Raw genomic sequence first — 10,789 nt, 5'->3', positions numbered from 1 at the left:
ACCTGGCCTTGGACAATTCCAGGGATGGGGGAGCCACAGCTTCTCTGGGCACCCTGTGCCAGGGCCTCCCCACCCTCACAGGGAACAATTCCTTCCAATACCCCATCTGACTGACCTCTGCCAGTTAAACCATACCCCCTTGTCCTGTCCCTCCAGCCCTTGTTCAAAGTCCCTGTTCAGCTCTCCTGCAGCCCTTTAGGCACTGGAAGGGACTCTGAGGTCTCCCTGGAGCCTTCTCTTCTTCAGGCTGCACAATCCCAGTTCCCTCAGCCTTTGGTCACAGACCTAACACTGGCTGCTGGTGGCTCCTCTGAAGCACAAACACAGCCCTGTCAGGATGTACTTTTAAATATTTACACACGGGAAAAGCTGAAGCAGAAACAGGTTAGAGATTTTTCTTAAACTACCAAGTTGTGACTGCATTGAAAGGACTGATTTACCAACCCAAATTTAACTAAGATATTTTGAAAAATTACTGCTGTTAAGACAAATTGCTCGGGGTGTGAGAGGTCAGGCTACCTAGGCAGGCTCTATCCCCCTGCCTGTCTTTAATCTCCTGGCCAACCATCCACTCACTGCACCATTTCTGTTTCTGAACAGGTTTCCTCCTTAGTTTTCAACCCTTATAAATCTGATCTGTCATTGCAGAATTCCTAATAATATTAGATAAAACTCCACCGATTTCTCTCTGGAATATACTCTTTAATATCTTTTATTTAAGACATGTGTGTGCAATCAATTCCATGGTATTTACTTGTATTACACACACAGTATTCATCATCTTGACAATTTTTAAAAGTTTTAGAACACCATTTCACTTAACAGTTTGAGAAAAAAAGAGAGAGAGAGAGATTTATTTGATGGTTAACTTTGGAACAAGTTATCTGCATTAACTTCCATTGTTTTGGCATAAAGTAGTTCTGTATATTTTACTAACAACAGTGGAGACATGATAAAAGATGTAGGCAGAGAGCCATAAACAGCTCTTGCTGCAATCCATGGTGTTCGTGGAAAGGCATTAATTTTTGGACTCTGATTGGGAGACGTCTCTGTACTCAGCCACTTGGATTTTGCTAAATACAACCACGAATAAAACCTTGTACCTGAGGAGAACAATTTCTACGGCGGAAAGACCATTGTAAATCACGTGTAGTATAAACTTGTCCACATGATTGGAATGATATAATGGATATTGGAGTCCCTAACCACCAGCTAATGTTCTTTATGACACTTAAATAAATGACCTGAAAATAAACTAATAACAACACAAAGTCATCTAAACCTGTTCTTGTGCATTTCCCAGAAAGCATGCTGGGAAAAGACAATGTCTAGTTAGTGCATTTTTTGTGTTTACATTTTCTTCAGCACATTTTTGCTCCTCCAGACTCACATTAATCCTTCTTTTCTGCCACCTTCCAGAGGTATCTCTCCACCCAGTACTTGCCCAGATCTCAGTAATTTAAAACACCAAGAGCTTGCAGGACTTCTACATGACCATGATGGTTATGGAGAAACAAGGCTGGAACAGGGGCAGACACAGGCTTGAAAGACTAGCTATAAGAAAGAATGCTTTAATTTTTATTTTTTTTTTTATCATAAAGTTGGTGAAACACTACACAGGGTGCCCAGAGAAGCTGTGGCTGCCCCTGGATCACTGGAAGTGTCCAAGGCCAGGTGGGACAGGGCTTGGAGCAACCTGGGATAGTGGAAGGTGTCCCTGCCCACGGCAGGGGGGGAATGAAATTATCTTTAAAGTTCTTTCTAACCCAAACTACTCCATGATTCTATAAAACCACCTAGAGAGCTACCACAGCAGAGAAGTGGAATTTGTGTGTCCCAGAGAAGGACACACAATTTTTCTCAATCTTAGTTACAAAACACAACACTCATGCAAGAAAAATGCCACAACATTCTATTTTAAATATGGGAGAAGCATTTTATTATTACTAACTTGTTGTAATGAACTCTTGCACATGTGAAACTGTTCAGAAAAAGAATTATCATCAAAGCTTACAAATATTAACATTTTCAACAGATTCCAAAAGGTACTGTCCCTTATATTTAAAAAAACATGGAAAATGTTTTATTTTTATGCGTAACTCATATATATGTAAACACTGAAAGTTCAGAACAAACAGTGAGGACTTAGATATCTCATTTTAGTATGGCAACTTGTTTTCAAATTTCTTTTATTTATTCAGATTTTTGAGGCTTAAAACTTTATGAAGGCTCTACAAAGAGTAAGCCTTGAAAACTTTCCCTTTTTGCATACTGGGTCTAGATGTTTAGTTAAAAAGATGGGTTAAATATTAAACTAAGTTCATATGCAATAAAAATTCAATATCCTGAAATTCAGAGTTTCAATCTAAATATTTGCTACTGTGAGTAACAGATTTTTTAACTCACAACCTATATATTATATATTTTCTTTTCATTTATGCCACAAAACCCCGCTCTGAAGAAATCCATGTACTTTTCCCTGAAGCAGAAATGTGTTTTTCCCACACACATTTCTTTTTAGTAATATGTTGCCATGTTCCACCGTATGTGTTTATTCACTACACTTTATTTGCCCTAATGAAAAGTTATTTATGGAGATTGGTTTCTTTTCCATGGCACCAAGAGTCACTTTGTGCACCATTTTATTAAAAACAACAACAACAACAAAAAAGGATGGAAGGGCCATGATGTCACTGTACGATGAATAGAAACCACATTAGAAAGATGAACTGGACTGCTGGTTTGGGTTAGACCAAATGACACAACCATCTCAGGAGATTGCAAGGATGGATGGAATAAATAAATATTTTTTTAAAAAGTAATAAAAATTGGCCCTTCTGTAAATGTAGTTACATTTGGGTGCAAAGTTAGAGTTCCGAAAGTGCAATTGACTTTTTTTTTTTTTTAATACTGCCATTAAAAAGTTTAAAAATAATAGAATTATGGAATGCTCTGAGCGGGAAGGGACTTTAAGGATTATCACATTCCAACCCTCCTGCCATGGGCAGGGACACCTTCCACTAGACCAGGTTGCTCCAAGCCATGCACACCTATTACTGACCAAGCACTGTAGAAATATCAAAGTTGTTTTTCCAAAACTCAAGAATTTTGAAATTGTTGCTTCTACTGTAAGAAATAAAGTAAAACAAAAAAAAAAAAATCATATTTTTGGGTGCCAAACTGGAATAGACAGCAACTCCACTAGTACATACTTATTTACATATAAAATCATACATTTACATTTTTATCTTTAATATCACAAATCAGTTGATAACAGTGAAACTGATGCTGTTTCTATTTAGCTACTTCTCAAAAGACTGTAAAAAAGGACAAAACTGGGAGAATAGACACAGTTCATTTTTATTTTTTTTTTCTCTGCAACTACTGCCACATTTTGCCCTACAGCAAAAAAAAAAAAAAAAAAAAAAATTGCTGAGTGTGGTCAGGTGTCCTGAAGCCGTACTAGAGCTCCAACCTAAAAGCTTGAAAGAAGATCCCCAATATTCAGGGAATTTGATATTAGGGTTTATTGAAGTTGTCACATACTTTCGGGGATCTAATTTCACTTTCTGATCTTCAGCAATGGCTGTAATTCTTCATTCAGAAGAGGGAAGAGATTACTTGTCAGCAGTAATCTCTAACACAGATAATGCCATATAAATATTAGGGGCTTATAAGCATGGACAAGGATTAGGAGCAAAGAGAGAGAACAGAAAGAAAACTGAACAGAGCCAAGATTAAGCACTGGGAAGGGCATCGCAAAAAAAAAATCCAAGGGCTGTGGCTCAGCTTGTCTTCCCACAGCAGAATGTGCCTTTTCCTGGGTACAATAAGCATGGTTGACACTGATTTCCCTGCTTGAAAACTGCAGGATGTAGAAATATGAAATTCTGTTTGAGGTGTGATCATTGTCTTCTCTTTTCCATGGCAGAGGAGAAACTCGGGGAACTGCTGATGTTGGAAGGCCCATGTAACTGGACAGGCTGCTCAAGAACCTCCTCCAGTCAAATTTTAACTCCCACCAAAGGCCAAGAATGCAATTAGCACGTGCAAATATTAAATAACAACAGTATGGGAGAGAGCTGAAGGTGACCAGGACATCTTTCCTGGCCAGAGTGATGCATTGGTGTGTAACCTAGACAACAGATAAACCAGGTAGGGATATCACAAGGTCTGACTTAGGTCTGATAAAATAGCCAAAATAATGCTGTTTTAGCAACAAATTAGCTGAATGCAACAACACTGAAACTCCAGTGGATGCCTGATTAGCAGGCAGGATCCAAAGGTGGTCCTGGAGAAGAGAGGCTGGATCCAGACCAAACACAGGCAGTTGGCTTGGACTCAACTTGGTCCATCTGAGTGGGGAAGGAAGATGAGAAAAGCAAGAGAGATCCCAAAATTAAAGAGAGAAGAAGGCCAATAGGATAAGTCTCTTTCCTCAAATTGTAACTTCCACCGGTTTTTCCAAATAATTTCTGAGTGAAATACCTCAATATCCAACATCCAGATCTGACACTGTCAAAAATTCCCACTTCTAATCAACATTTATACTTTTCTTTCCTATCTATTTAACTCCAATTCAACAACAGTCCTATTTTTTAATGCTCTAAGATGTCATATCTGTAGGTCAATCTAAAGAGGATGCTCAAACTGACCTCTCAACCTTCCCCTCAGTGTTACACTTGAATTTCTAACATTAAGGTCCCTGTGCCAGGTGTACTCTAAAGCCCACGCCGCAGAGGATCAGGATTTTAACAAAAGTGTTCTTCAACTCTCATTCACAGGATCACAGAATGGCTTGGAAGGGACCTCAAAGACAAGTTCCAACACCCTGTCATGGGCAGAGGCACCTTCCACTACAGCAGGCTGCTCCAGCCTGGCCTTGGACACTTCCAGAAATGGGGCAGCCACAGCTTCTCAGGGCAGCCAGTGTCAGTGTATGAAAAATTATTCCCCAAAATCCATCCAAAAAACTAGCATGCAGTGAAACAGGCAAAGTGAAAGGCAAAGTTCTCTTTGACATCAAATAAGACTGAGTTTGACCCTAAATATATTATTTCTGAGTTCACATCTTCAATTCTCTGAAGTCCTTTAACACTGACTACAAGAATCTTTGCAGTTATAATTTCTGTGCTCATCATTCTCCAGAAATGGAATGATGATAATTTAAGAGCTCCTCAGAAAGATGATAATGAACTAAAATACATATTTTATAGTGCAGGTGAAAATAACTTATGTGTTTTTTGTGCCAGATATGAATACATGGATTAATTAATAGTTCAGAAAAAAGTAATTTTCTCTATAATTAAACATTATGACCATGTAGATCTGCTGCACCAATGACACAAAGTAACTTTTGGAGCTCTAAGAGTCCTCCTGATAACAATTGCCAGAAATTTAGAAATTGTTGACTTAAGTTCTGCTTTAGCAGAAGTTCAAAAGAATGAACTGCACTATGGGGAAAAAAAGTTAGGCTTCTGAGAATTGTGAGGTTTTTAAGGCTCTTTAGGATTCTAAAGGATTGGTCATGTTCATTAGTGCTTCCTTAAACATAAAAAAAAATAGCTGAGCTCTCAAGTGCTTATTTGGAGAATGCAAATTTCACAAAGAGTTCTACCCAATACAGTACCTCCTCTTGCTAAACACAACTGGAAATGGGTGTTTGAAAACTAGTACCACACCTGAAATATTTTTTTTCCTTTTAATTAAACTAAACCCAGGATCCTATAACATATAATTTCCTGGTTTTTGGAAGTACTTCTAATCAGGATATAGGGGATGAATGTCCCCTTTAACTAGGCTGCTTTGCAACATACACAATGCAGAAGGGAGTGCTAGCGTAACACTTCAATAGTTAAGTGACTTTATGAGAAAAATACTTCCAAATGTTTCCTAAAACCTTCCAAACCGCACCAAAGAACATTATCGTAATATTATGTTTCCCCATGGCCTCCAATATTTAGGCTTGCTATTCTCGAAATGATACTTGGATGAAAAATACAAGTTTATGTAATGTATAAATTGTTCCTAGAAGTAAAGTTGCCTTTAAAATTACTCTGTATAGATGTCAGATATTTTACATTTTCAATAGCCTTTCTGTATTAATTGGAGAAATGGCCTGCTGGTGCTTTGGGCAGCACAGGAATAATCTGTATTTCAGAACTCAGCAGTCACCCTGTGATCTTATTCCTAGCAAACACTGAAAACAATAACTGTCCCAACCAATTACAGATCATGTTACCCTTAATAGATATCCATATTTCTTGCACAGTATACATAATCCATATAAACTGTACACCATATATCAATACCATATTCCAGTGAATCCACCATCAAAGAGTTCGTTTATAGTAGGTTTTCATTTGACTCGGGGTTGTAACGTTCTGTGCAATCATAAGCAAACCATTTCAGGGATTTTGTCAGCAAGCTGCTTTTTGGCAGATTATTGGCAGTACATATTGGCAGCAAACTAGTGCAACTAAGCCCTTCTTATAACTTACAGGTAAATAATGATTTTAATAAATTTATGTAAAATGTTCCACTTGCTTACATCTGGTTTTGATAATTCACTCGCCTGCACAAATGCAAGTTTCTGCGTGTTTCTCAGGAAAACACATACTTCACCTGAACTATTTAAGGTTTTCTCAGGTACCCCAAGAAATAAATAAGCAATGAAGCCTACTTTCACATGAAGGTTTAACTGAAAAAAGCCAGGGTAACTAATTAAAAATAATAACTGTATGCACACCAAAATTTAAACCACACTTTGTCGATAATACAATATTCAATGGTAAGAAAAATGCTTTTTTTTCCTGTCGTGGAGCTAAGCCAGCCACAGGGCATTCCAGTAAACTGGCTCTGCCCCTCAGGACCTGCTAATGCAGAGACTTTGACCTCCATTTGAAAATGTGTTACGATATTAATTTGCATTTTGCTTTTGCACTACAGCTGAAGTTTAAATATGTAGCATTTGTATCTCAACCAGGCAGTGTGGACTAGAGGAAATTCCAAGTTCTAATCCCAGCTTTCACAGAAGGTCCCAATCTCATTCGTTGTTCAAACACCAGAAGTCTTCAGTTTTGCTCTGAAAGGATGAGGTTCTTGTCAAAAAAGCTCTAAAAACATTAATACTGTTAGCAGCAGTGTCATTAAATCTGATCATCTGGCTTTCAGCATCTGAGTGCCAGAAGAATCCCTGGGGAGCTACAGTCCCTGGAAATTCTGTATAACACTGGTGGCCCATCACTGAGCTACCTGTGACATTAAAAACTGCCCATGCCCACTCTGTTCGTAGATACACTGAAAAGTTATATTAAATAAATGCTTTGAATGAACAGGTAACAATTAACTAAGCATCAGATTTTACTTGTGCACAGTTCAGTCTAGAACTTACTGTTTCTCATTGTTTATTCACTCATGGATACAGCAGTTTAGGATTTTGTAAGTCTAGGCAACATGGTTAAAACCCCCTCCACAAATTCTTGTTGAGATCTATTGGACGTACTGCTACAACTTGATGTTTCTATAGTGGACTTGCTTTTAATTTGATCTGTTTCAAGGATTCAGTATCCTTCCAGCATGTTGGAAACCTAAGGGCATATATTTGTATTGTTTAAAGGCAGGAAATTCTGTGAACTGAAATGAGAACATATCCCTTTTGCCTTTATGGACTTTTGTTATTTTCTTTTCCTTTTGGGGTTTTTGGAAACAAAACCAGTGAAAGCTGAAAGTTTGAACAATAGAAAATTACTTTCAAGGGGAAAAAAAGTAAAATACCAAGTATACTTTTATAACTTTATTCATACACTTTGTATATATGCAAATTGCACTTATCCAAGCATCAGAAAATACCATTCACAGCAGGGCCTTATATTGCAGCAGGCTCATACTGGTCTTGTCATAAAAGACTGTGGACTTTGCTGTTTTATTCCTTTACTACCTTGTATTAACTTGTACCCCACTGACTTCATGACAGAGCTGACTTGTTTCATGCTAACCACAGAACTAGGGCAATCACATTCCTATTGTAGGGAGGGAAACTACCAATCTTTGTAGCTTTTTAACTCCTTGGCCAAAGTGTCACACAACCTTCCTTTAATTGATGCAAAAAAAAGTAGATATAGGAATTCTGGGAAAGGAAATGAGAACTGGAGGAAGATGAACAGGGACATATAAACTGCTCAAATTAAGAGCTGGGGCAGATAGTGCCTTTTAGGACAACTGCAGCAGCAAACTTTCCTACATTAGTTCTGTACTGCTCAGGGAAGGACTGGAGGCAGAGTGGCTGCATTAGCAGGGAGACCTGATCCCAGCAGGATGCCTCAATCCCAGGGCAGTGCTGCACAAACACATCCTTGCTGCTTCTGGTGCTCAAACCAGCTCAGTATCTTTATTGCACACAATGAATTACACTGCACCACTTTATAAGAAGAGGGTTATAGGTTATAGCCACGCTTATGGCTCTCTGGAACACTCCTGCCTCGTGACAGAGTGCAGAGAGCCAACTAAGTCTGCAAAAAGAAAAACTTGCTGGAGGACAGCTCGTGTGCCACAAGCTCAAGTGCAGCCATTTCAGCAAGAGCCTGAACACTTTCCCAGCAGTGTTCCTCACAAGCTGTCTGCTCCTATCACGCCAGCCTAGCAGCTAAATATAAATTACAGAGGGATGCAAAGCCTGAGAGAGACATTTGACACCCGAGACTCAGCTTGGCCACTGGATCTCTCCTAGCTAGTGTTTCTTCACTTGTTAATCCCTCTTCCTGGGCAGCGGCAATTATGACACTGGTGAACTGCAGGACATGGGTTTATTTGCTTTCGTTTGGCACAGTGCTTCGTGCCCAGCTTCTCTGCTCTGGGAGGTTACAACAGCTAAAGCAGGGATCACAATGAGACACCATCAGTCATGAGAATAAACAGCTCAGCTGCTTCAGGGGAGTCAAAGAGAAGAATGAATCTGGCTAAGAGATTTGAAAGAGCATGAAGAAGTGGCTTTACTTGAAGTGCTCACAACAGTGGCTTCCAAAGAACGTTCCTGACCATCAGCCCTGGGGAATAAAGAGCTGAAAGGTGTTCATGTAAATGAGCATGGACCATCCATGGACCGTCTGACTTTGACATAAAACTAATGGGATCCATAACTACCAGGTGTAACCCTTCTGTGCTCTTTCCTGCAGACGTGGGCAATGAAGAGAAAGGCTTGGCTACCACATAGACATCACAGGGCCCATCACCTCCCTGAAGGAAAAAGAAGGGATCCTGAAACTAGCACCTATGAAAACCACCCCAACTGTTCTTCTCCCTCAAACGTTCTCTCTCATTCAGCCTACACTAATTCAACAGTTTTGCCCAAGTACTCCAAGAACAACTCTATACCTTGAAACATTGCAGTATACAGATGTTTAAATCATACACTCAACATGCATATGCACAACCAATCAGAAGCCAATAGTTTACAGGTCCTGTATACCTTATCTTAAATTCTTCTGTAAGGGTAGTTAAAGATTCTTAGGGCAAAAATGATGACTAAGTTCATGAACTTCACAGAAAATTGGCTGTGACACCACTTACTAAAAGTTATGATAACTAGAAGGTCCAGCTAAAAGGAGCAGATGCACTGTTTTCTAGGCTGTAGCTGCAGACAGAATTTTTGGTGCTGAGATCAAAAGAACAAGGTGTTCATATAAATGGCATTTTATTTTGATCCTATTATTCTATATGAGCTCAAAGAGAGATCAAAGGAAAAAGCACCTAGGTTTCACTATTAACACTTAACATAACCCCAGTTGGAAAATCCTTTCCAGATTGTTAGTGCAATTTAAAGCCCAGCACATTTTTGTTGCTCTGTTAGGTTAATACACCTGAAGGCATGGGTTTGATTCCTGGATCACCTTTTCCATTGCGGAAAATTGCTTCTGCTACATATAATTTTAGTTATTTTCATTTTTATGGCAGCAAAGACACCCTAGCTTTGGGGAATGCCCTGTTCTGGGTTGTACCCTCTGTCCTGGAGAGCCAGGCTGCTCTGAAGTGGTGGCAATATATACAGACTGTGCACGACAGTCAGGAAATTCAACACCATTGGAGTGAAGTACTAAAGTGTGGTTCAGCCCCTGCCAAAGCATACCAGCTTCCACTCAGAATGTAAACAAACCTAATGGGCCTTTCAAATATCTAAAAGTTCCTCATGATAGCTGGCAAGAATTAACGTGCTTTATTACGTTGCTTATTATGACATTATCCAGGACTACTACTAATAATTAATGGTTCTATTGCTGCTTTTAGCAACCAGCGGTGTTGCATAAAGGAAAAAATAATAACATATTGTACTTCCTGCAAAGCTGAAGTATGGTAATAAATTCTAATATTCATGCTTTGAATGAAAGCTTCTCATTGATGATTCAGTAACTTAGGGCAGATATTTCAGCATTTCATTTCCACTGAATTTCTTTGACTTCTAAGACTGCAGAAACCTGCTAATACACAGGTATCACTTATCAGACTAACCTTGGAAGAATCAGTAATCAAGGAAAAAAAGAAGTGCATATATCCTTCTCTGCCTTACCACCCCCTCCTCACTTGCTATTAAAGCACTTGTGTTAAAAAGTCATTCCAAAGTTTATTTTAAATGCCAAAAAGTGGGCACTAATCCCACAGGAGCTGGCTCAGCTATGGCCCACCATCTTGAACATATTCATTTTATCCAAATCTGTTCCAAGGAGGGGCTTTTGGGTGGTTGTTTTGGGTTTGAGCTTTATTTTTAACTTAATAACAGCAGATTGCCAGAGGTGAG

General features: G+C 39.0%; 1 protein-coding gene across 9 annotated transcripts in view; it reads right to left on the bottom strand.

The window, feature by feature from the left end:
• Positions 1–10,789, bottom strand: part of GTDC1 (glycosyltransferase like domain containing 1) — a 117,938-nt gene that overhangs the window by 36,149 nt on the left and 71,000 nt on the right. The gene's annotated exons all lie outside the window — the stretch shown is intronic.

This window comes from Anomalospiza imberbis, chromosome 7 (assembly GCF_031753505.1).
Source record: "Anomalospiza imberbis isolate Cuckoo-Finch-1a 21T00152 chromosome 7, ASM3175350v1, whole genome shotgun sequence".
Lineage (NCBI taxonomy): Eukaryota > Metazoa > Chordata > Aves > Passeriformes > Viduidae > Anomalospiza > Anomalospiza imberbis.
Note: the sequence above shows the minus strand (reverse complement) of the source record. Positions and strands in the feature narration are given on the sequence as shown.